General features: G+C 36.0%; 1 protein-coding gene across 1 annotated transcript in view; it reads right to left on the bottom strand.

The window, feature by feature from the left end:
- Positions 1 to 20,760: 20,760 nt before the first annotated feature.
- Positions 20,761 to 27,326, bottom strand: part of LOC129216913 (uncharacterized) — a 58,094-nt gene continuing 51,528 nt past the window's right edge. Inside the window, exon 8 of the mRNA XM_054851131.1 lies at positions 20,761 to 21,101. The gene's annotated coding sequence lies outside the window, so the exon portion shown is untranslated. The remainder of the gene's footprint in view (positions 21,102 to 27,326) is intronic.

Raw genomic sequence — 27,326 nt, 5'->3', positions numbered from 1 at the left:
CAACCAGTTGCCATATTTTGTCAGTTTGGGACCGGAGCACGTTGGGTGTTGCACACTGTGTCGCACGCTACCTGCGTGCGACAAATGCAGGTAGTTTTCGCTGCCTGAAATTTTTTGTCTACTAATTGGGGTCTCATTGACCGAGTGGTCTAAGCGATTGCTTCTCCCACTTGAGGCGGTGGGTCAAGACACCCTCGCTCCGGATGTACTTTCCCCTCTTTTTGATGTAAATTCTGTCATGCAGTGGCGTAGCCAGGGGGGGCCCACCGGGCCCCCCCCCCGAAATTTTCGTTATCGACATAGTAATATTTCATGTAAAAATGATTTTTTAACCAACTTTTTCGTGGCGAAAAAGTTGGTTTAAAAAAAATTGGTTGTATGACAGCAGTGGTGTAGACGGGGGGGGGGGGGGAGGATGCAAAAAAAAAAAAACTAATACCAAACACGAACAAAGTACAGTATGTTTCTGTAAGTCAAGGAGAGAGGAGACAATTATTCCCACCTAAAGTCCTCTCTCCCGAATCTCCGAGAAACCAAGGCTAGGATGGGGCAAAATTTTAAGTGTTACGCCTTTGATATCACCGCTTCAAGTCCCCTGAGCTATCCGTACTGAATCTTGTCGGATGACTCGTTGACCCCCCCCCCCCCCCGGTGTCTAATGATGGGGATTCTTAACCGGTCTGGTCTGGCGTACTACCAGTCGAGTGTAGAAGGTCCCTAAAGCGGATTCTTCAGTCTTCTATTGTAAACAACGCAATTGCCTTTATGCAATGTATGCTCCAGGAATGACGGCGTCTAAATTGATAATGGCCCAGTTTTACTGCCCAGTTATCTGTCAGATAGATAGTCTGCGCCACCCGCACTGTCCTCAAGCTGGACAATACTAAACAGATTACACTAATCACCAGACCACAATACGGACCCTGCCCCTGCCACGGAAGTGCTTTCGGCTCGTATGAAAGCGCAAATTACCCAAATCGACAACAACTTGTCACAGAAATCCATTGACACTTTCCCTTGAAGATTGATGCCTAATACAACTTCCAAATTGTTCCTTTTTGGCTCGGTGCTCGGTCTTTTTGTCCTGAAGCATCTACAAAAAGTATCCAGTGGAGTGTTTTTCAGAAAACATTAGTTTAATCTTTTTACAATAACGGAAGTTAGAAATTTATTTGGATGCAGTGGGATAAGAATCAGTCCGTTTTCAGTTCTCTACCCAAACACAAGTTTTATTTTTTGATTCCGCTGTACATTAAAGTTCTCTTTCAGTTCAGAAGGAAGACTGCACAAAGAGAAATTTTTGATGGATTCTACAAATAAATGAGGTAAATTATCCTGCAATATTTTATGAACTGCTAACTTTTTATTTCATATTTCATTGCTGTTATTCTTAAAAGAGAAGGGGGTAGGGGGGATTTGGTTTCAAGAAAAAATCATATGTTAAATTTCGAGAGGAGATTTATTGTTTTAGCTACTTTTACATTGAAAAGTGCATATCCCATCAAGATTGTCACGAATAAAACGTTTTGTACTTATGCTTGAGGATAAGGAAAGAGATTCTTTAATTTAAAAAAAACGACTGTTTATAATTATTAAGCTTTTTATTTATTTATTTTGAATTTAATTATTTTATGATATTTCATTCTTAAGAATGAGAGTTTGGTTTTGTCCCTCTAAGTTCCCAATTTTTGTACTCCTTATTTGCAAATAGTCGACGAAATGACTTTTTTTTTTTAAGTATCGTTTTAACAAGTAACGAATTTTGCTACTGCCGATACAGCATTATTCGAAATTTATATAAATAAAAAAAAAAGAATAAGTAAAAAAAATTGGTTGATTGACACAAAATTTATTTTCTGGCAGATGTGAAGCCATACAATAGTTTAACGTACCAAAAATGAAAATTAGGTTTAGCTAATAATTCTAGTTAGCTTTACTATTCAATAATTGAATTACCTTTCAGATTTAAAAACAAATATAATTTTTTTTTTTTACAAACCATACGACAATTCAAATAAAAATGAATAGAGCTGCACATTTGACCAAACAGTTATTTGTTTTACTGGGGAAGTGGAGTGAGAAAACTTCAGACAAAACAATATAGTGACGAACAAAAGAATTCATTAACGTATTACACAATATTTATAATTCAGTTTAATGTGAGTTTCTTTTCCCTAAATTTTATTTAAATACGTCTAAATATTTTTCTTAAGCATCATAAAAATTCTTCGAAATATATTTTACCAATTCTACACTAACAGTGAAGTAATTAATGGTACATAATAGCTCCTGTTCTGTTTATTTTAGTTTTTAAACAAATATTATTTTACGTAGCTTCCTTCTTCATCAGCTCTCTTCTAACTAATGAGGTAATTAAAAAGATTAGTTTCTTTAGATTTCAATTCAGATATCAAATCTAAAATTTTCTTTAGATCTCTTACGGGATTCTAAGAATATATATATATATATATATATATATATATATATATATATATATATATATATATATATATATATATAATTAAAAAAAAAAAAATTGAACTTCTGAATGAAACCTTCTCGATATTTCCTTAGTAAACTAAACTATTTAATTTTGATCCGAATCTTGTTTCAATTGATCAAGGGTACATACTAATCATGAAAAATGATTTTAAACAATTTTATGGAACACACACACACACACAATGTATATATATATATATATATATATATATATATATATATATATATATATATATATATATATATAATATGCCGTGGAGGCCAGGGCTGCGGAGTCGGAAGGAAAATGGCCGACTCCGACCCCGACTCCTGGATTTTGAAACGCCCGACTCCGACTCCGAATTTTTTTTAATTTTTTTAAATTGTATTTTTTCAACTCCCTCTCTCCTTTCAGGCAAAGGGGGAAAACCTCTAAACAGAGATGGAAATATTAATTCCTTTTTATGAAAATTTCGAATTTTGTTTTTTATTGTAAACCCAAGACGCATACAACGTTGGAAATTCAATTTAAAAATCAAATTTTCCAATAGTTACGAGTTAAAAAGTGAGATGACTTAAAAATCCCTTTTAAAAAATTTGAAAAGGATTATCTGTAATTTTTCCCCCCTTTAATGTTTAACAGATAGATATTGATCAAATCGTGTACTTTAAATTTTTGAAAGCTGTAACTTGAGAGGAAAAAAGCTTTTTTTCTAAATCCAAGTTCTTGAGAGGGGGTGGTTTGCCCCGGGTTACACCCATCTGATAGATGACACTCAAAATTAATTTCAGAGTTTATAAAAAATATAAATATTTTAATTCTGAAAATTTTCGCGACTATATTTTAAATTATCTTTACTAATATTACACTGTAAAAAAAATCCGGAAACGTTTCTGAGTATATCGTGCAGCTGTGGTTCATGAAAGTTTCAAAAACGTTTCTGAGTATTTCGGAATCCTCTTTCTGTAATGTCCAGAAACGTGTCTGAGTATTTCGGAATCCTCTTTCTGTAATTTTCAGAAACGTTTCTGAGTATTTCGGAATCCTCTTTCTGTAATGTCCAGAAACGTGTCTGAGTATTTCGGAATCCTCTTTCTGTAATTTTCAGAAACGTTTCTGAGTATTTCGGAATCCTCTTTCTGTAATGTCCAGAAACGTGTCTGAGTATTTCGGAATCCTCTTTCTGTAATTTTCAGAAACGTTTCTGAGTATTTCGGAATCCTCTTTCTGTAATGTCCAGAAACATGTCTGAGTATTTCAGAATCCTCTTTCTGTAATTTTCAGAAACGTTTCTGAGTATTTCGGAATCCTCTTTCCGTAATTTCCAGAAATGTTTCTGAGTATTCTGTGCAGCTGTGGTTCATGAAAGTTTCGAAAACGTTTCCGAGTATTTCGGAATTCTCCAAACAATTTTCAAAAACGTTTCCGAGAATTTCGGAATCCTTTTTCCGTGATTTTTTCTAAAATATAATTCTTTATTATAGTATTGCATACCATATCAATTTCAATTCTTTCATATCTAAGAGCAATAATACAAGCAATTTTAGAATCATTCGTGGTTTTTTTTTTTTGGAATTTCTAATGACAAATAGCATGGTTAACAGCATAACATATGCACAGTTATAAATTTTTGAAAAATTATGAAATAATCTAGTAGTTTCATTCCTAATCACAAAATCGTCGGGGAATTGGAGTGGGGGTACCTTCTGAAAAGTGGGGATTGTTTGTTAAACAATCTTAAACTTCAGTTTTTCTCTCAATATTTTCAAGACAAAACTATCAACATATTGTATTTTTAATGCAGAACTTAAAAACATATCTTGTATCAAACTTGATAGCTTTTATCTTCGGATAAAATTTGACAGGACTTACCTACCCTTCGCGTTCCTAAATTCGTTCACCTCAAGTCAATTTCTCTGACGAACAAAGTGTACCGAAAAGTACCAACAGAGAAATTGATGAATTTAAATATGACACCAAGTCCCCCTGCTGGAACCATTCGGGTTGATTCTTCAGTTCTTGCCCTTTTCCAGCTCATCACAAATATAAATACTTATTCAAAATAGATTACTGATTTTATTTTTACAGTGTGCGCAAAATGCATTATATATTTTATTTATTAAAACATTGAACTCTATTACATGATTATTCCATTTCATATACGAGAATACCCCCCCCCCACCATAAGAGTGATGGTGCACCCATAAAATGCTATGAAGCGCCCACCCCCCCTTGAAAAAGCAACATCATATACATTATAAATCAAAGTATCATATACATTATAAATCAAAGTATCATATAAATTATAAGTCAAATACTTTAATATGGTGTAAAAATACAAAATTATTTTATTAAGTCTTTTTTTTTTTTGCTTTTGGTAAAATTGAGGCTCGTAAAACGAAAAAAAATGAAGACACTTTTAAATACATATATGTATCTATTTGTTAAATAAATTAATACACATTTAACTAATTTAAAGCGTTTCGCTAATGCAAATATTTAAAGAGATATCGTCATTTAGATAATACTGAAGCACTATGTTCCTAATTACAAGAGATAGTTTTTTTTTTTTTTACTTCATACAATCTAGCTACACTGTTTACAAGAGAATGAAAACATGCAACCTTAAAGACGAACTATTAAACCTGACAATTTGCATATTATAACATTTAATTCATAATGCTTGATACATAAATGTTCAGCCAAATATTAACTGAGATTGACACATAAAAACAAAGTACACAATAACACTTATTTAAATTTTTTTATAATCTTCAATTCATAAATTTTACAGAATAAAACTAGACACACTTGCACTTTAAATATGTGTTCTATGTAATGTAAAATATTTTCAAATTGCAATAGTTCACAACGAAAAAATTATACTGAAGAAAATAGTTTTTTTTTAACGAGATTTATATGAACTAAATCTCTTTAAAGTAATAGAGTTGCAAAGCGACTTACCTATTCGTCGGTGGTGGTATTTTGCAGGCTTTGGTCACCAAAAAGGTGATTTTTATGACAGAATAAAATTCTGCCAACAAAAATTACCCATTTGGTATAGAAAGAAGAAAAGTATCCAAGAAAAAAGTAAATTACCTACACAAGTTATGCGACGCAATGAATTTAGATGGCGTCCTCTCGGCAGTTATTTGGTTTTTAATTTCAGTTTGTATTCCTTCCGCGAGCATGCGTCGAGAATTTGCACTTCGTACTTAAAAATAAGTGACATAGCTTCAAATTCAATCTCATGACGATACATAAGCAAGAAAATATAAGACTTTAAAATTATCTTCAGTGAATTCATGCGAGGAACTAAACTTCTACTAATCCCCTTGATGAGTGTTACTTCGCATCATGAGTCAGCACTTGTTTTCATTGCGTGCTTTCGAAAGTTTCAGTTTAGATTTGCTGCTGAACTATAAAATTTCCGTGTGAGCTGCGCATGCGTCAACTCTTACTTTCTTGCTAAACGGGAAAAGTTTTTGATTATAGCAGAAAACTGCGGAGGGCGTACGAATCTGTGTATTACGGAAAACTTTTTTGTATATTCAGAGAGTTTTCCGAGATTTTTTACAGTGTATAAAGAGAAAGGACGGTTTTTTGTGTGTTTATATGTTCGAGGTAATCTCCGGAACCACTGCACCAATTTGAAAAATTCTTTCACTGTATGAAAGGTACTTTCTTACTGAGTAACATAGGCTATAATTCGAAAAAAACAGATAAATAGTTCTTTTTTTTTATACCAATGTAGGCCCAAATTTCACGTAAATTGCTTATTATTGGCTATTAAAGGGGGTGAAAAATTACTTGCACATATTAATATTATATATCATTGAAAAGGGTAGAATTTTCCGCGTTCTAAGCAATTTGTTTCTATGCTCTAACTTCATTATAACGGGAGCAATTTGTGTTTTTAGCTCGAACTTTTTTAGGCTTAGCTGAAATTTAGGCACTAATTTCTTCATTAAATCTATCAATAAAAAGTGAAGGAATTGTCCCACAGTTTTCTTTTTGACACCATTGAAAAAAGCGATATTTTTTACTCCAGAAATATCTCGACCCATGGTCGAAAAAATTAGCTTCTATCTTCAAAGGAAAAATGTTACAAGCGTTTTTAAATCAGTTTCGAAATATGTCATTTTGATTCAGGTTGTCAACCATTTTATTTTTACATTTGAAACATATTATTTGATGTCTTTTTTTTTGTTTTTTGTTTTTTTGGCGAAATATTTTAAATTGCAGTAAAAACCGCTTCACTCGCTAAATAGAGTTTTAAAGCAACTGTAAATCTAATTTAATGATTTGACAAAAAGTTTTTAATTACAAAGAAACTTAAATAGTTTTTTTTTTTTTTGAAAAGGTGTGTACGCATTTTATACAAAGAAAAACGATCATTTCACATCAGACGGGGAGGGGGCGTCAATTTTTTTTTATTCAACGGACTACCATTAAATTTTTAGCACGGGCATCGCTGTGCGGGTACTGCTAGTATTTCATAAATTGAATTTTGTTGAAAATAGGGCACATATACGTCAGGAGCTAATTTTACACAAAATGCGGCGGCATACAAATTTGCACTAATAGCTTTTACTATACCTATATTTCTTGTTCACTAAATTTTTAATTTAAATTTTATTGGCTGCTTTAGAATTAACCTTAATATGAAGATTTTAAGATTAACTGCAATTATTGACTGGTGTAATCAAGAAATCATTTACACTTATTTTGTTCCATACTTTTTAGTGAGAACCAAGCTTATAGAAATAGTCTTAATAAAGATAAAAACATTAGATTATTTCATCGAATCTTTTGGATTCGTGCTTTCGCGCCAGAACTTCTTTGAATTTGCCGATCACCCTCAAACGTTTCAACCTTAGCTACGGGCCTCGACTTACTAATTTGTTACGTTTCTTTTACTATTTTATAACTGAGATCGAACAAAACACTATATTTCTATTTTTATTTGAAAGTGATTACTTGAAAATGTTAGGCAATAAAACCGTTTGCTGACAGTTGCTATTAGTAAAGTTAAAAAGCAAGCAAACTAGGGTACGGCTACAGCGATAAGCATTCAAGCTAGCTGATTGCCATAATGGCAGTTATTTTCTCATTGGTATCTTTTTATACATGTAATCGAACCAATTGGTAGTCAGTTTTTAAAAAATGCAAGGAGAGTCGGTGAAAAGGAAAGATAAAAAGAAGCCTGGAGTCGGAGTCGGCATGTTTTCTAACGACTCCGACTCCGACTCCTTTACCCCAAAATCAGTCCGACTCCGACTTCACAGCCCTGGTGGAGGCACTAGCACACTGTGAGAAAACAGTTTTCCCAAACGTCCATATTCTTCTTTTAATACTGCCCACTCTTCCCGTCTCTACGGCAGCAGTAGAAAGGACATTTTCGACCCTTAAAAGAGTAAAAACCTATCTAAGGAGCACTACTGGCGAAGAACGTCTAAATGGACTTGTCCTGATGTCAATACACAGAGAACTCAAAATTTCAGATGAAGAAATAGCGGAAGAATTTTTAAAAAATAAAAGACGACTAAATTTTTAATACAAGATAATTTTTATGTACTTTTAAATAGCTAATTAACATTATGGTAAATACATTTCATTATTTTGATTACAAATTAAAAGCATTTACATTTTTTAGCATATTACTGGTGCATTAATCTTGATGTTATTTATCATCAAAAATATCCAGCACCACAAATATGGGTGCAATTAATTTTTATTGATTTTTAATGAATTATTAGTAATAATTTATAATGCACATAAAGCATGATGAAATCTGTTTTTAATAACGTAATTCGCGATTTAACGAAAAATAGTTAATTTGGTAGTACATTGATAAAATCACCTGCCCCCCCCCCCCGAATCAGAATCCTGGCTACGCCACTGCGTGTCATGTGTTCTTTATATGTATTCTGTACTGTAATAAAAAATATATTATGCGTAACGAAGGCAAGACACTCAGATTGTAGTCTTCATCAAAATAAACCCGTGCAATAAGCACCAAAAGAAAGAAAGTCTACTAATTCGATTCTCATCTCTAACATGTTGCATTTGTTTTTGCCTTAATTCAAGGGACTGAGTTTTGCGACGTGTACTTTCTTGAGAGGCTTTTTTAGTTTTGCGAGAAAGATTTGACTGACGACATTTCCGATTTCGCGTCATCATGAATTATACAGGCTGTTTTTATAGCTGTGCTGTGGTTGACTTAAGTTCGCGCATTTTTGCCGAAGGTCAAGCACATGTAGCTTTAAGTCGAGTTAGATCCCTGGAGGGACTAATTATCAGTAGTTTAGACCACCGCAAGTTACTTAATAAACCTCGCGATAGAAACAAACTATCCCAATGAAATGACAAGGTTGTAAATGTACCGTCTTATAATCACAATAAGTCAATGAAAATTAACTAAAAAGTGTAAAATAAAATTTTTTAAAATAAAAACAAAAAACCCGACTGCGTAAAAACCAAAAAAAAAATAAATAAAATAAATAAATAAATAAATAAATAAATAAATAAAAATAAAAAGAAAAATGTATAAGCCCAGTAGTTTAGAATGTATTAAGTACTACTGAATAACTACACCGTTGAGACAAATCATAAATTCAAAAGCAGAATAGAAGGATCAACAGTTGGGGGCCTACTCAAATTTTACGGGGTTCTTCGAATCAGAAAGGAATGGGCCTCGACTGTTGATCCCTCTATTCTGCTTTTGAATTTATGATTTGTCTTATCTGTGTACGGTTATGAAACTATATCAACGGTGTAGTTATTCAGTAGTACTTAATACATTCTAAACTACTGGGCTTATACATTTTTCTTTTTAGTTTTTTTTTGGTTTTTACGCAGTCGGGTTTTTTGTTTTTATTTAATACTTTTTTATACATTTTACTGCTAAATATTACGTTTTGCTATTTTTTCTTTATATTTAACAATGCATATAGTTTTGCAGTAAGGTACCGCCCTAAGCCAGGGCTAAGGCAGAAGTATATTAAATCCACCGCCTGCTCAGTTATTCATCTAGTATAGTAAAATTAGGCCAAAAAATGGCCAAACTCAAACATACAAAAGAAAAAAAAAATTGAAACCTGTTGCAAAATACATCTTACCCTTCCAGCAAGAAGGGGTAAAAAGTTCCAGCACTTTGTGCGTCGGGTTTTAGGGGAATGGGGGGGGGGGGGGGCGAAATAATCCTCTTTTTAAATAAAAATAATTTATATTAAACAAATTACTCAAAAGTCGCAGAAATCACACTCTATCATAGTTAAATAATAAACTCTCACAGAAAAAAAAATGCTAATTAACTGGGGTGCACAGGCTGGGGGGAGGGGGTCCATGGCGCAGATTGCGTCATTGGAGTTTGTAAGGAGTTTTTTTCATTTTTTTCAAGGGGTATTTCTATCTTTTTTGAGGGCTTTTATTCTGGATGGGTACTCCGTCACACTTCAGGGGTGCGCCATCACTTTGGGGGGGGGGGGGGAACCATGAATTTTCATTCTAAAATCAATGATTGCAGTGAAGTTCATGGAAAAATGACACTGATTTTAAACTTTTCCGAAGTACAAAATACCTCACAATGATATAGTAATGTCATCACATCACACCCGAGGGTCCCCTGTTCCTATCACCAAGGCCGTATCCAGAAATTTTTTTCGGGAGGGGTCCGGGGTCCGATTAGCACATTGCCCTAACACACACACACACACACACACACACACACACACACACACACACACACACACATAGTATATATAGACACACCAAATGCACAAAAATGTTAACATAGAAGACTTTTTGTCTGGATTTTTAATGATTCCACTGTTTGGACTGTTGTTATTTTAATTTCTTATTATTTTTCTTATTCACCTTGTAGTGGTAAGGATAACACGAGAGTGTCTCTTTCAGTCGGATGTAGAACGTCCATAATTTCAGGGGGTCCGGGGGTTTTTCCCCCGAGAAATTTTTGAAAAAAAAATCTGTATTTTGAGGCCTTATATTAGGTAATTGAGACTACAAAAATATGAAAAAAAAAAAAAAAAGAAATAAAAAAAAATAGGCAAGCAAAGTCTTTTAAAAGTTATACATTCTTTTGCAAATCAAGATCAAACAAAATAAAAATTGCTTGCTCGTCAAATCATGGAACTTAATGGACAGAGAGGAAAAACGAGAGAAGAAAAGAAAAGCACAACGCCATCTGCTCATATCGGCTTTTAGTGAAGTTTGTTTTGATCACTCCCCCTACCCCAATTTTTTTTTCATTAAATGCCCTACAGTATGAAAATTGTACAAAACAGTTTAAAAGAAATGGTGTAGACATTCAGAAAATAAGAACGGAAGAGTAATATTCTGGCCATTTGGACAATTCATACTTTATTTTCTTGATAAGATACAAATCTTGATAAGATACTTTTCAAGGAATTTCAAAAACTTAAATAATTTTCAAAGACTCTCGAACAGTTGAAATTATTTGAAGCTCTTTATTTACACTTTTCAGAAGTTGATTGCACAGTCTTACAAAATGATTATAACTTTGTGAGACACACCGGTTTTCAATTAAAAATAAATGCAACGAAATATTTCTCGAAACAAACTTTTTTTTTCAATCACAAGTAGTGCAGAAAATGAAACTGATTAGAGTAAGTGTTATTTTTTCTCATGCTTAAGGTATTAACAGTATGCAGTAGAAGTAAGAAGAAAGAAAAAAAAAAAAAAAAAACAAGCAATAGCAAAAGAACTTCCATGATACTGAATTCGGCATTAAATAAATGCAAGACAAGAAACATATCAGTCACAAAAATGATCTTGAAAATCATGCTACAAAAACGCGAGAATCGTGACTTTTGCATTTTTTACTCAGGATGTATCAAGGAGCTGAAATTGGCACATCTTGGTAACAAGATGCTCGCTTAATCGGAAACTAGGGGCCCAGCCTTTGGGGAATCCCCGACTCGAAATCAGTACAGTGTAAGTTTTATAAATGTTTTAGGGGGAGGAGGGCAGGGTCGTGCACAGAGGGGACACCTGTCAAAGGAAAGGGCCCGAGCTTAAATGGGGCCCAATATTTTTAAACCTAGGGTTCAAAATATGGGTAAACAATATGGAGGGGGCCCAAAAAAAGAAAAGCATTTGTGACAGCCCCAAAATTTCTGTGCACACCTCTGGAGGAGGAAGTGCACAGAAGTCAGTTTGGTAGACTGGAAAGTCTACCGAACTGACAAAGGGCCTGCCTTGACCCTGGACTGCCCTGAATTGAATTGGGAAAGAGAGCAGGAAGTCCTAATTAAAAGTCTAAATTTCAAGTGTGCCTTGCAGCTAATGAGAACTAGAACTGCTTTTTCTGTATTTCTTCAAAATATTATAAATTTTGAATAGTAGCAAAATTAAGAATTAAAAAAAAAATTGTTATTTTCCTTTTTTGACAATAGGAATTAAAAAAAAAAGAAAAAAAACCCTTCTTCTGTTTTACGGTACAAAACATTTCGGGTTTCGGGGGGGGGGGGGGGCCGTTAGGCCCACCTCTGGATACGGCCTTGCCTATCACAGTAGTATAGTAATGTCAGAAGGATAATTCTAAGAGATCTAAGCGAGCTCAGTAATCAATTTAGTTGTTACTGGAATTATTAAACTGTTTAGAGCGCTGGAGTGATATCTAAAACAAAATCCCTGTGCAGCATTAAAAAAAAGTCCAAAGACTGAAGTTTACTTCCTTCTTCTTAATTTATTTACTTCAACTTTTCTATAATCTTTTGCCATCACCATAAGGGGGATGAACCGAAATTGCCAACAGTGAGACGGGCAAAGTCGGTGGGAGTTCTCGTTTGCAAACACCTAGCCGCCTCTCTTTTATGCAGCCGGTTATGTGGATTATGCTAAACATGCGAACATATACTTGTAACACTATCTGAAACTTTTGAGTACATTATGCAATAAAATTTTTTTGATAAAGGTGTCACATCAACTACCCAACGATCCAACGCGGTGACAGTTTTAGGTGGCCCAGAACCTGTAGCGATTCAACGATAGAAGAAGTCTTGATGAGAGCCATGAGCAATACAACAGTAGAATGCTAAATACTGCTCTTTCCTCTCTACGGGTAACTCATGATGGTAGTGGTGTTGCTCGCTGATACTGGTCGGTCACTGATAATTAGGTGAAATGTGATGAGGCCTTTAACCTTAGAGTAGTAACATAAAAGGATATGGAAGGCCACAAAATTTAGTGGCATTTCTTTGTAAAGGAGGTATGCAATTATGCCCATAGCTTCTGTTACGAGAGTAGTTGCTATCTGTAGAGATGTGTAAGCCCAAACCATCTTTTACACCGAATGGTATGAACAGTAAAAAAGATGGAACAACAAATTGTTAAAAACTTCTAGTACGAGTTGTGCGCTGATCCTCCATCAGTATTCGGTGAATCTGGTTTCAGAAGGAAAGAAAACCTGTGCGGTTTATAGTGTTATTATCTGTAGCAAAAGATCCATCCACGCCACCATCACAAAACAAACAGCTGGTGTCATATATGTTATAAATCGAAGATACCTTCTCTATCATGTTTTTTTTTTTTTGGTAATGACCTGCAATCTTCGAAGAAATATGCCAGCGATGCAGTGTATATGTCACTTGTAAGTATGGGAAAGCTCGTGTCATTTTTGATGGGTACAAAGAAGGAGAAAGCTCCACAGAAATATCTGCGTCCTATTACAGCAGCCAATCCTTCCCCGCTCTGGAAGACTTTCTTCGTCTCATATTTGTGCTTGCTCTGAGGGGTTCATTGGAAAAATGAATGTTTGATAAGCCTGAAAATGGACTGAAGCGTTCAACTATATGCGCAAACTGTGTTAGAAATAGCTGCAACAATAACGATTTTGTTGAGGAGCTAGATTCCAAAAAAAGATCTTGATAACGAAGACGTTTTGTTACAAGCTTAGGAGAAATCGTTTGAAAACTCCAGTTCTGATGAAGATTTTATCTCAATCTGATGACATATTTGAGGCATGCATGTTATGACGCAGACTAAAAATTTTGCTTTTAAGTACTGCAAAAAAGCAATATAGTAAAAGGGAAAAAAAAAACAGTTCTGCATAATTTTTCTGACCATTTAATCAAATGTACCATCAGAGGGGGGGGGGTAATCTTCAAGTACATTATTTCGTTTTGGAAGGTGAGCTACCATTCTTGTGGGGTGGACAGGCCTGATTTAATGCATTTTAAATTTACATGAAATAATACTTCTGCTTGAAATGGAAAGGAGGGGGGGGGGGGATTGGCGTATTATTTTATTTCGGGGGGAGGGTGCTGTAGCTTTGGGAGGAGGGGCACCATCGCTCTTGGAGAATGGACACACTTGATTATACTAACTTGAACTTTACAGATCCAAATACACTGGTGTGCAAAAATTAAGGACGAGACGGTTTTTTCAATGTAACTTTGTGCAAAAGCTTTCCAAATCAACACATTTAATACCGTAAGATCGCCAATACGTAAGGACATGTGTAATGTAAGCAACACTTATTAAAAGAGAAATCAGAGGGATAAAAAGAAGCTTTATTGAAAAAGTAGCATGGAGCGCAATGCGACTGAAGGTCGAAACATCCCTGTGATGGGTGTCCAGCAAGAAACATCCGATCTTTAGTAGGGGATATGATCTCCCCCAACTGCTAGGCAGTAGCACAGCGTCTGCCCATGCTGAGAATGAGGGTGTCAATGAGTTGTTGAGACATTGCTGCCTATTCGTCTTGCAGCGCCAATCGAAGCTCCCGAATCGTTATTGGTGGTAAGGTACGAGCTGCCAAGCGTCTGCCAAGAAAATCCCATACATGCTCGATGGGATTGAGATCCGGAGATCGTGCCGGCCAATCCATACGTTCAATATCCTCTCTCTAAGAGCTGTTCGGCAGCTACTGTGCGATGACATGGTGCATTGTCGTCCATGAAAAGAAACTGCGGACCCATAGCGCCTCTAAAAAGACGCACATATGGAAGAAGAATCTCGTTACAATAATGGGTCCCGTTGACTGAACCTGCGTCGATGATGTGAAGGTCTGTACGACTACCAAGCATGATGCCTCCCCAAGCGAGAACACCGCGACCTCCATACCTGTCCCTTTCAATGATGTTCGAGGGATGATTGCGGCTTCCCCGCTCTCTCCAGATGAGTATGCGATGAGAATCGCTACTCAGACTGAATCTGCTCTCATCTGTAAAGAGTGCTCGTCCCCATTCATTGTCTCTCCAATTCCGGTGTTCCCGGCACCACAACGAACGCCTTCTCCGATGGGCAGGCGTTAGAGGTACACACCGTATAGGGCGTCGTGCAAACAGACCACCACCGTGCAGTCTTCTGGCTACGGTTTAACGCGATATCGGTCGTCCAGTCGCCTGTGTCGTGTGTCTAGCGATTTCTCCCGCTGACTGCCGCCTGTTTCTTCTGGCCTGTAAGACAATATACTGGTCATCTGCGGGTGTGGTTCCTCGTGGACGACCACTACTGAACCCCCGGATAGCTGTTCCTGTAGTTTGAAATTGTCTCCAAAGTCGTGAAACAATGCTGTAAGCAATTCCGAACTCTGCAGCCACACTTGTCACACTGCGGACTTCCTCCAACTTCCCAATGATTCGACCCCGGGTAAAAGCATCCAGATGTCGTCTAACAGATTGATTATTCGCCATTTCTCGCTGAGGCAGCAACTCGGTGTGATTTTAAGTGCTATACGGCGTGCAATCTCTTTGCCAGAAATACTGATCTTGCACCGACAACATGCTTTCTACTACTCAGACACTACCCCATTACGTCTGCCTGCATATCTGCGCATGTGCTACCGTACATCACCTTACTTAATCTCATGATTGGTCTTTCTGTCCGCTCTGCCTCTTCGTTCAGCTGATATGCTAATTTTTCGACTTCGTCCTTAATTTTTGCACACCAGTGTACAGTAAAAGAATAGCAAAGGATTTTTTATCAAGTAAAACAGACTAGCAAGTTGGCGAATCGGGTTGCTATATTAGCAATTTATTGCTTTTTAGTATTTTTTAAAGTTAATGAGAAAATGAAAAAATAAAGGAACAAATTTTTTCTTTAAATAAACTATTTGATAAATTAGCAAAAGAAAAAAAAAACTGACTCTACTGAATAAATTCTGTAAATATTGAATAATACTGTCCAATTTTTAAAATACTGATTTTCACTTATCAGTTTTGTGCCCTGTCTCTACGAGGCTTTTTTCTGTTGTCTCACGCAGGGATAAACTGGTTCGTCGGCACATCGGCCAGTGGGCCAGTGCGCATTTTTTTACGCACCATCGAGTTTTCTTTTTGCATCCCTGAACTTGTGCGCCGTTTGGCAGTCAATGGTATCCTCCTAGGGGACCCAGAAAGACCCTGTACGTCAACCTGCAACTACGTAGCTTTCAAATAAAACAGAAAATTTTCAAATAGATAAAGTGGTCCCGGAGATTACCCATGACGTATCAAATCTGTTCGAACGATGCACCAAGAAGGAGTCATAGAAACGACATGAAATTTGGTAGCGTGAAAACGACGTGAAAAAATGGTACCTTCCTAGGGGACCCAGAAAGCCCCTATACGTCACCCTGCAACTATGTAGCTATCAAATAAAAGAAATTTTTCAAATTAATGCAGTGGTCCCGGAGATTACCCATGACATATCAAATCTGCTCAAACGACCCATCAAGAAGGAATCATCGAAACGACATGAAATTTGGTAGGTGTAATATTCACGCGCAACGAAAGGGACGATCAAAATTTCAAACAAATTGCATGTTTTATAAATGAGCTATGGCTACAAGCAACAAAAAATTCAGCAAGGTGTTGGACCCTCTGGTTCTTACTCAAACCTATATGCAATGTGGCATTCACCAATCTCCTTTTGTGGGATTTCTTGCCACACTCTCTTCAATTGCCTTGTTAAATGAGCCACATTCGGAGATGGCTGAAGTCTCCTGGACATTACAGTCCAAACATGTTCGATTGGACACCACAGATCAAGTGATCTAGCTGGACATGGAAGAGTTCGGACAGATCGTAGGCAATCAGTTGAGACTCTTACCGTATGCGGTCGGGCATTATCTTGTTGATATGCGTGCTTTGAATGTTCTGATAAAAATGGCCGAACCGCGGGTCGGATGATTTTGTCTACGTACCGGCAGACTTTAATAGTGCCACTAGGTCGTGGTGGCCTGATCGGTAAGGCATCAGACTTGTGACCGGAAGGTCCCAGGTTGGATCCTAGCCGGTCGAATATCCACCGTCTTCATTAATGGTGACTGGGGGGCGTTGAATATAGTCGTGGTCACAAAGTCTTCCGAGTGAAACGATACATCTGGGGGTGCTGGTCCAGGGTTAAAAAAAATCAGAGCTGTCTTCAGGGTCCAAACCAAATAGTTAGGATACAAAAAGTGGTAGGTACGGGGTACCCTGAAGTGAAGAATGAAGAGTAATAGTGCCACTGATCACAAATGTAGGTGTCTGGCTGTCAAAAGAAATGGCACCCCAGATCATGATTCTTTGCTGTCGGACAGTGTGGCGGGCGATAGTAAGGTGGGGATCCCATCGCTCTCCTAGGCGCCTCCAGATACGCATTCTCTGGTCATCGGGACTCAGTTAAAAGTGGGACTCATCACTGAAAATAATCCTGCTCCAGTTGGTCAAATGCCACGTTGAACGAACGCGGCACCACTGCAAACGAGTTTGTTGATGTGCAGGGGTTAAAGGAAGTCGACGTGAAGGGCGTCTTGAGCTTAGTCCTCGTTTTCTCAGGCGCCTATCGGTTGCCCTTGTGCTCACTACTGAGAGAGCTCACTGCAGGGTTGCCAGACGTAGTATTTTTGATACTAAGGTAGTATTTTTCACCACAAATTAGGAGCGTAGTATTTTTTGTAGTATTTCGCTAAAAAATGGTTTATATGTGATTTTTATTATTTTGAAAAAAAAAAAAAAAGAGAGACAAAACAAATAACAAAGTTCAAAATTTTAAAAACAAAGCAGAAATGTTGCCAATTTGAAGAAAAAAAGCGGTAAAACAGGTAAAATGAAGTGGAACAAGAAAAATGAAACAAACAAATATATATATCTATCAGTGTTAAGATTCATATACATATATGTATTTGGTAATATTGTAGTTTTATAAAATGTAATGTAGATGGCGCCAAATGTAGAATTTTGTAGTATTTTTTCAGAGGAGGTGTAGTATTTTTCTGTTTCAAAAATCTGGCAAGTGAGCCTCACTGATAGAGACGATTCCGGGGCAGTAAGAGCTACTCTGACCACGGCTCAGTCTTCACGGTTATCCGTCTGTCTAGGACGACCGTTGCCTTCTTGACGCTGTGTTCGATACCATGGTTTAACCAATTCATGCAAACATCGCCGAATAGCGGCATCACTCTCTGACCCAAATGCGGAGCGATTCTTTGATTCGACCACCCAGGCCAATCGCACTACCTCTTTCAAATGCTGACATGGGCCGTGGTAGCCCGATCGGTAGAGTGCCGGATTCGGGGCCGGAGGGTCCTGAGTTCGAACCTCGATGGTCGAAGACCCACCGTCGTCATTAAAGGGGACTGGGCGACGTTAAATATGCTCGTGGTCTCAATGTCCTCCAAGTGAAACGATACCTCTGGGGGTGCTAGCACCAGGTAGCTATTAGCACCTGGACTAGTTCTAAATTCTCATTAACTGTTCCATCCGGTGATGGTGCAGCCATCTATCGGTATAAAAAATAATGGAGGCAAGGCACTTAGTATGCAGTCCTCGCCATAAATACAGTTGTAGTCAGTTGTGACTCGGAATAGGAATAGGAATAGGAAATGCTGACATCTGCTGATACTGTCTGACCATCGATTACTTGGAAAGGCTAATATCCGGTTTAAAGTTGGAAATGGACGTATCTATTAGTTTCTAGGGGTGTTAGTTGGTTTGTTACAGATATGCACTTTTGCCTCTCTATTATTTAGCCTTAGTTTTGTAAAAATGAAAATTTGCACTCAGCAACATTTTTTTAATCTGAAGTATATTCGATCTATATTCTCCCGGCAAAATTAATTGATTTATTTATTCACAACAAAGTTTTGAGCTTACCCTTTTGCTTTTACGTTCCTGAACGAAATGAAAATCTTTTCTTTTCCTTTTGTTGTTTCCATGGTAATTATTTTTGTTTCCCCTTATTTTATTTTATAGAATCATCCAATAAATGAATGAGACACTAGTGACATTATAAAACGCGTGCATCAAAATCCCATCGTTATTTTTCCTTCTCCCCTGATAGATTGAATCAGAAGGAATAGTTTTTACTTGGCAGATTGCCAAATTACATACAATCCGCGGTCAAACAGTAATGTGGGCGAACACGTATACGAGGCATAACTACAGTGGCCGCCGCTTATATGAATCACGTTTCTTCTAAACAGTTTTGATTCCATAAAGCGGCTGATTCAATAAAGCGGCTAATTTAATAAAGCTGGATTTTGTTCTGTTTTTGACAATTTGAGTCATTAAAGCGGTTGATTCAATTAAACACTGATTCAATTAACCGGCTTCCACTGTATAGTCGAATTGAGTGAACGGAATGAAATTCTCATCGATGTGACGATGCGGAATCAAAATTTCCGCTCTTATATACACAACACCCTCTAGATGCTCAGTTAAAATGCTCTGTAGCGTCCCCCATGTTTTCATTGGTCTCCAAAATTAAATCATTTGCATGTTATGTCATAAGGTATTTTCGTACCGAATTTCATGTCATTCGGATAATTCCTTCTTGGTGCGTCGTTTTTTATGTCTTAGAGTGTATATTAGTATTGATTGGCAGCGAACAGGTTATATGGTTTCGTATGATTCAATGGGGAACATTCCACTATTTTAACTTAAAACTAGAAAATCGCCCGTCAAAATATGATGGGTGAAAAATCTTCCACATTTGAACGAAGCAATTACCTGTTTGGTGATATTTTCACAGTTGGACTTTTAACCTTTAACTCCGGTGGATTAAACCTCAACTCCAGTAGATAACGTTCATTGTTGACCACTTTTTCGTTTCTTCATTCTCCTAAAATGACAGTCTTACCAGTAATAATACAGTTAAGTTACCGGATCCATTCTGCCTTCTCACAATAAAACCTTTCCCTGCATGTTGAACATGCACAAAACAAGTTATCAAATTATCACGCCGTGGCGCGAGTTTCATCGTTGATGACGTCAGCAGCGTTACTCGATCATTGGCTATTATATATATGTGGATATATTTTACCAGTAACAACGGGCACAAATAAATCTTTCAACATCGTAAATTATCATTTTTTTTTTAAAAAAAAAGCTTGTTTACTTAATTTGTCTATAAAAACTTTTTTTTTGTTCTGCTTTATGTTACAGTTAATTCTACCGTTCTTTTTGTCTGTCAGACCATGGCCGCACTTAATTCTTATAAGCCGTGGCAATCGCTGAAACCAATGGTAACAAAGAGGGCGCTACAGGGCATTCCTGTTTCCATTACTTCGCCATTGATTGGTGGATGCACGGGTTCCCAGTGCATTTCCCAGGTTCCCAGTTTGACTCTTGCGGTCAAAATCCAATCAAAAATGTAAACAAACTTTGAAACGTTGATTATGATTGGAGGATGCATGAGCTGCATCGGTTTAACACAGAAAAGTCGAAAATTGTCAAGGCCCGTAAGCGTAAGCGGAAATTTAGTGGGTCCATGGTCAGACATAACATTTTTAGGTTTAGGGTTTTGAGACTTCTTTCTGAAGAATCTTTTGCGTGATAGATAGTGCACGGCGTCTAAACTGTTTCATTAAATACTAGTGGTACCCGCACGGCTTTTCCCGTAATAGAAAAATTAAAAGGTTTTTTGGTTCGCCTGTATATTTACAAATAATGTATGGTGAATTTTCTCGCCAATTGGTTTGTACCCATGTTACAGTTCCACGTTATGATAATTTCGTATCTCGCCAATTGGCTTGTGTCCATGTAACGGTTCCACGTTATGATAATTTCGTAATGTACTCTTCCATCTTATGATAATTTTGTTCTTAAAATTGGAATAGAAAAAGAACAAAATCGAATTTTCGAAAAATCGCTTCGAGGTGCACACCCCCTTGCTACAAACTAACTTTGTGCCAAATTTCATGAAAATTGACCGAACGGTCTAGGCGCTATGCGCGTCACAGACATCCTGCAGACATCCAGACGTCTTCCGGACAGAGAGACTTTCAGCTTTATTATTAGTAAAGAAGTACGAGCAACGAAATGCATGAACTTAAATCATCAACATTTATTGACCAGAATTCAGTACAGACAACAAACAACAGTCCCCCCAACACCATCCGCACCCACATCATTCCGTGAGAAGCAAAACTACGGACGAAACTCGTGAACTCAAGACGCAGGAAACAACATCGACAACAGACAAAGGAACGAGGTGGCATGGTCGTACGTGACGAAAAGGAACAGTCTGTGCCACCGCAGAAGTTACAACGAAAGAGAAGTGTTGCACCGTGGCACGAGATGGCATCGTGGCACTCCATCCTGTCGCGGTGAAAGCCCGCGGGTGTACGGCCACCGCCTGCTTGAGGTGGACCAAGAGAGAGAAAGTGATCCTGCAAAAGATTAAAAACCCAATGAAAAAGTGAGCAAAAGCAATGATATGCAGCGGTGGCGGCAACTAGGGGAGGGAAGGGGGGAAAACGCAGCCCGCTTTTTTTTATCAGGGTTCGTGATTTTTTTTTAATTTTATTTATTTTAAAAAATCAAAAAAGTCGGATTTTTTGGATATAAATTTGATTTTTTTGATTTAAATCAGGTTTCTTTTTTAATGATCCTGCAAAGATTAAAAACCCAATGAAAAAGTGAGCAACAGCAATGATATGCAGCAGTGGCGGCAACTAGGGGAGGGAAGGGGGGAAAACGCAGCCCGCTTTTTTTTTTTTTTTTTATCAGGGTTCGTGATTTTTTTTTTTGATTTATTTTAAAAAATCAAAAAAGTCGGATTTTTTGGATATAAATTTGATTTTTTTGATTTAAATCAGGTTTCTGTTAGACCACTAACTATTTTCACAGCTCCATCCTAATTTAATTTACATTTGTTATATAGCCAAAGAGTGGCAACACTATTTTACTCTTTATTTAAATTTTATGTAAATTACCTTTTTATATATATGTTGAAATAAAATAGATGTCGTCTCTTGACTCAAAAAATTGGTTCATGTGTATTACTTATTAGACGTAAGATCCACGGAAAAATACTGCACATAGCTTTTAAAGCTAACAAAATGGCAGCAGAGTGTTGTTTAAACCTAAAATGTTTGAGTTTGGAAATAGCGCAGTGAGAAATAACTTCTATCCATTACTGGGTAACAATGGCGCACGCTGAGGAAAGTGGCGTATTTAAGTTTCAGAAGCTAAACAGAGACAACTATAAAAGTTGGAAGTTCAATGTTAAGATGTTATTAACGAACTATGATGTGTTTAGCGTAGTAGACGGTACGGAGACTCTGGCAAAAGGTGCTGACGAAAAAGAAACTAAATCTTGGAAAAGACGCGATTCTAAAGCAATGTCAACAATTTGCCTGCTTGTGGACGAGGAACTGAAAAATTTGGTCATAGACTCGACTAGTGCAAAAGAAGCATGGGACTCGTTATGCAAAGTGTTCGAACCTACAACTCGAGCTAGAATTGCCGCTTTGCGTTCGGAATTCACGAAATTAAATTTAAAAGAAGACGAAAATATTTCTGTTTTTATCGGCCGCATTTTTCGAGCTGCAAAAGACTTGGAATCTGCCGGAAGAAAAGTGGAAGATGACGAAATAGCGTATCAGATGCTGTGTAATTTACCTCCGAAGTATGACAATGTTGTAATTCAACTGTATCAACTGAGTGATGAAAGTTTTACCTCTGAAAATGTGCGAAAAGCCTTAATATCTGAATTTGATAGACTTCAGCATAGGGAGAATCCAAAAGAAACTTCAACATTCCCGCAAACTGCATTTGTTTTCGACAGACACAGAAAAAATGTGTGTTTCGCTTGCGGAGAAGAAGGGCACTACTCTAGGAACTGTCCGAAAAGGAAAAATAATTCTAACTACAACAACTGGAATTGTGAACAACGTAAAGGTCAACAAGATATGGTTACGGAAAATCGCGGAAAACTAAAGAAAGTCCAAAATTCCAATTTCCGAAAGAAGGACGGAGATGCAAGTTCTTTTCTCGCCGGAGCAATGACAGCAAATACAAAAACTGTTGAATTCGCGGTAGATTCTGCCGCAACAGAACATTTCTGTGCTGATTTAGAACTATTTCAAGACTTTAAAAGTTTTCCTAACTCAAAAGCTGTAATTGCGGAAGGAACAACAAATATTTGTGGTTCGGGGGACATCTCTTTGGAGATTATACAAAAGTCAGGTAATAAAACTCTTTTACTGAAAAATGTAATGTACACTCCAAATATGTCGCGAAACTTGATTTCTGGTAGATTAATTGACAAAGCTGGTTTTTCATTAAAAATTAAAAACAGTAAAGCTGTAATAAGAAAACCGAACGGTCAATTTTTCGTAGAAGCACCTTTGGTAAATAATTTTTACATTTTAAAAGCAAATTCAAGTGTAAAAACTTCTGAAATTTGTATTACTGAGAAAAACTCAATTATGTTAATGCATAAGAGATATGGGCATCAAAATGCTCAAGCTTTAAAGAGCTTCAGTAAATCTGAAAATGTTTACGGTTTAGAAAACTTAAGTGGTAAGATTGAAATTTGTGACACTTGTCAAATTTCAAAGTCCACTAGAGCTAGTTTTAAAAGTATAAATAAAATTACTACTAATAGTGTTTTGGAACTACTTCATTTAGATTTATTTGGCCCAACTGCGGTAAAATCTTTAGCAGGTTCGCGTTATTTTTTAAGTATTGTAGATGATTATTCTCGATATGCCAATATTTATTTCCTTAAGCATAAAAATGAAGCGTTTAAATATTTTAAAATATTTCAAGCAGAAGCGGAAAGACAGTTTGACAAAAGGATTAAGCGCATTAGAACTGATAATGGGCTTGAGTTTTGTGCTAAATATTTTGAAGATCATTTAAAGTCTGAAGGTATTAAAATTGAACGTACTAATATTTATTCCGCAGAAATGAACGGGACAGCGGAACGTCTGAACAGGTCAATTATTGAAGGTGTTAGAGCAGTGTTAAGTGAAACTAATTTACCAAAATCATTGTGGGCTGAATTAGCTCATACGCAAAACTATTTGAAAAATAGGTTTCCGCATAAAAGTTTAGGAAATGTAGCACCACTAAACATTTGGGGCAATAAAAAGTTCTCGGTAAGACACTTGAAAACTATAGGAAGTACCGCGTATTACCATATTCCAAAAGAACGACGAAGTAAATTCGAACCAAATGCTGGAATCGGTATATTGGTAGGTTATGCAGTAAAAACATATGGATATAGGATATGGGAACCAGGTACGCGAAATGTATTTGAAACTAAGCATGTAAAATTCGACGAAAGTAAACATAGATATGAAACTGAATCTAAGCGAAAAGAAACTGTTATTACGGCGTCAATTTTAAATTCAGAAAGTGATTTCTCGGATGAGGAAACTCAAATTTCCTTGGATATTCCAGATAAAGGTGAAACTAGTGGGATAAAAAGAATAAACTGGGAAAGGAAAGTAAAAACTAGAAATAGAGGTAAATCTGAAGGTCGAAAAGACATTTATTACTATCCTGAGCCTAAAATTCGACTTAGAAGTCTAAAAGAAGTCGAAAATTATTGCAAAAATAATGACATTCCCTTTAATTCCAAAGATTTTGATTTTTCAAAGAAAGATTTAAATGAAGAAATTCTTAGTAGTGATAATGCTGAACATTCGAGTGATAGCGAGGTTGAAATTCATTGTGCGGAAGTTAAAATTCCTTTAACATTTGAAGAATCTCAAAACTGTTCAGAAAGAAATGAATGGCTCAAAGCTATGATTGAAGAGATAAATATGTTAAAATCTCGCGGTGTTTACGAGTTGGTTCCGAGAAAGGAAGCCACAAAAGTTTTGGGTTGTAAATGGGTGTACAATTTAAAAACAGATACTAATAAATCAATTAGGATATATCGTTCAAGGTTGGTTGCACTCGGTTTTAGGCAAACAGAAGGAATAAATTTTTTTGATACTTTTTCGCCAGTAATTAGCTTTACATTAGTTAGATTTTTCTTTACAATTCTGGTCGCCTTAAAAAGTTGGAGACATGCTCATCTGGACATTAAATGTGCGTATCTGTACGGAAATTTAACAGAAACCATATATTTGGAACAACCAAAAGGTTTTGTAACGAGGGGTAAAGAAAATCATGTTATGAAACTTAAAAAGGCGTTGTATGGCCTACATCAATCAGAGCGCGAGTGGTTTCATGAATTAAATAGAGTATTTTCGGAATTACATTTCGAAAAGCTGTCGAGTTGTAATTGTGTTTTTCATTTAAATTGGAAAGTTATAATTTTGTTGTATGTCGATGATTTAGCAGTATTTGCTTTAAATAACGATTTATTGAATCGTGCAATTGATTTAATAAAATCAAAGTTTGATATAAAAAATTTAGGGGCAATTTCAAAATTCTTAGGGGTTGAATTCGAATGTATGGATGATGGTCACTTACTGATTCATCAGAAATCTTACATTGAAAAGTTAGATTCTGTTTTCAATCAGTTTCGAAAGGAAAATGTAAAAGTTCCGTTAAACCCCGGTGTAATTGTACAAAAATGTGCAGAGGGGGAAGAAATTCAAAATGTGCCTTATAGATCTTTAGTTGGTAGTCTTTTGTTTTTAGCCACGAGAACTAGGCCTGATATTATGTTTCATGTATCTTTACTATCTAAGTATTGTAATTCTCCTTCCAAAATTCACTGGAAAATGTTGTGTCAAGTTTTAAATTATGTTATAAATACTAAAGAGTATTGCTTGGACTTATCTAAAGCTAGTAATTCTAATGTTGAAGCATACGTAGATGCAAGTTGGTCTTCAGATCGAGATGATCGAAAATCAGTAAGTGGGTTTTTAGTTACGTTAGACGGAGTTCCAATATCTTGGTTATCGTCAAAACAAGCCACAGTTGCTCTTTCCAGCATGGAATCTGAATTTATTGCTATTTCAGATGTAGTAAAAGAAATAATCTGGCTTTCACGAATCTTAAAAGATTGTAGAAATTTAGGAGTTATTTTTCAAAAGCCGACAGTTTATTGCGATAGCAAAAGTGCTATTTATTTTTCTAAGAATTTTGTGGAAAATAAAAGAACTAAACATATAGACATTAAATATTTTTTCGTTAAAGAAAATTTAAAAGATGGAAAATTTGAGTTAATTCATGTTAATGGAAAGAACAATTTAGCTGATTGCTTGACTAAATGTTTAACTGTGCAACAGTTAATGGACTTCTGTAAAAGAGTGTTTTGTTTTGGTGTTTAAAAATTATCATTTTCTTGTATGGATCTGTGAAAATGAGGGGGATATGTTAGACCACTAACTATTTTCACAGCTCCATCCTAATTTAATTTACATTTGTTATATAGCCAAAGAGTGGCAACACTATTTTACTCTTTATTTAAATTTTATGTAAATTACCTTTTTATATATATGTTGAAATAAAATAGATGTCGTCTCTTGACTCAAAAAATTGGTTCATGTGTATTACTTATTAGACGTAAGATCCACGGAAAAATACTGCACATAGCTTTTAAAGCTAACAGTTTCTTTTTCAATGATCCTGCAAAGATTAAAAACCCAATGAAAAAGTGAGCAAAAACAATGATATGCAGCAGTGGCGGCAACTAGGGGAGGGAAGGGGGGGAAATGCAGCCCGCTTTTTTTTTTTTATCAGGGTTCGTGATTTTTTTTGATTTATTTTAAAAAATCAAAAAAGTCGGATTTTTTGGATATAAATTTGATTTTTTTGATTTAAATCAGGTTTTTTTTAATGATCCTGCAAAGATTAAAAACCCAATGAAAAAGTGAGGAAAAGCAATGATATGCAGCGGTGGCGGCAACTAGGGGAGGGAAGGGGGAAAACGCAGCCCGCTTTTTTATCAGGGTTCGTGATTTTTTTTTGATTTATTTTAAAAAATCAAAAAAGTCGGATTTTTTGGATACAAATTTGATTTTTTTTTAAATTTAAATCAGGTTTCTTTTTCAATGATCCTGCAAAGATTAAAAACCCAATGAAAAAGTGAGCAAAAACAATGATATGCAGCAGTGGCGGCAACTAGGGGAGGGAAGAGGGGGGGGGGGGGAACGCCGCCCGCTTTTTTATCAGGGTTCGTGATTTTTTTTTATTTAATTTAAAAAATCCAAAAAGTCGGATTTTTTTTATATAAATTTGATTTTTTTTTGATTTAAATCAGGTTTCTTTTTTAATATTCAAAAAGTTCTAGATATTAATTACTTTACATTTATAAACATAATATATTTCCTACAATAGATGAATCCATTCAACTTATTTTTAAAATTAAGATAAGTTCTCTAACTATTCAATAACATTTTATGATTTATAAATACGTTTTAATGCTGAGATAACATGTGATTTAGTTTTATGCTTTGCTTAAAAATAAGGTTTTCATTTCATGTACGTTTTTAGAGTAAAATAATATGTTGAACAATTACTTTTCTGAACTATATTAGTCGTGTATAAGAAAAACTCTAAATTTTTATGTTGCTCTAATCTGTAATTTTAGAGTAAAAGCAATAGAATGAAAATCTGTCACACACACAGAAAGAGGGATCTATGTAGTTTTGCCTCTTGAAGTTAAGATAGCATAATGCAGTGCAGTTAAATATAGAGCAATA

This window comes from Uloborus diversus, chromosome 2 (genome assembly GCF_026930045.1).
Source record: "Uloborus diversus isolate 005 chromosome 2, Udiv.v.3.1, whole genome shotgun sequence".
In the NCBI taxonomy this organism is placed as follows: Eukaryota; Metazoa; Arthropoda; class Arachnida; order Araneae; family Uloboridae; genus Uloborus; species Uloborus diversus.
The sequence above is the reverse complement of the archived record's forward strand: the minus strand, read 5'-3'. Positions and strand labels throughout refer to the sequence as shown.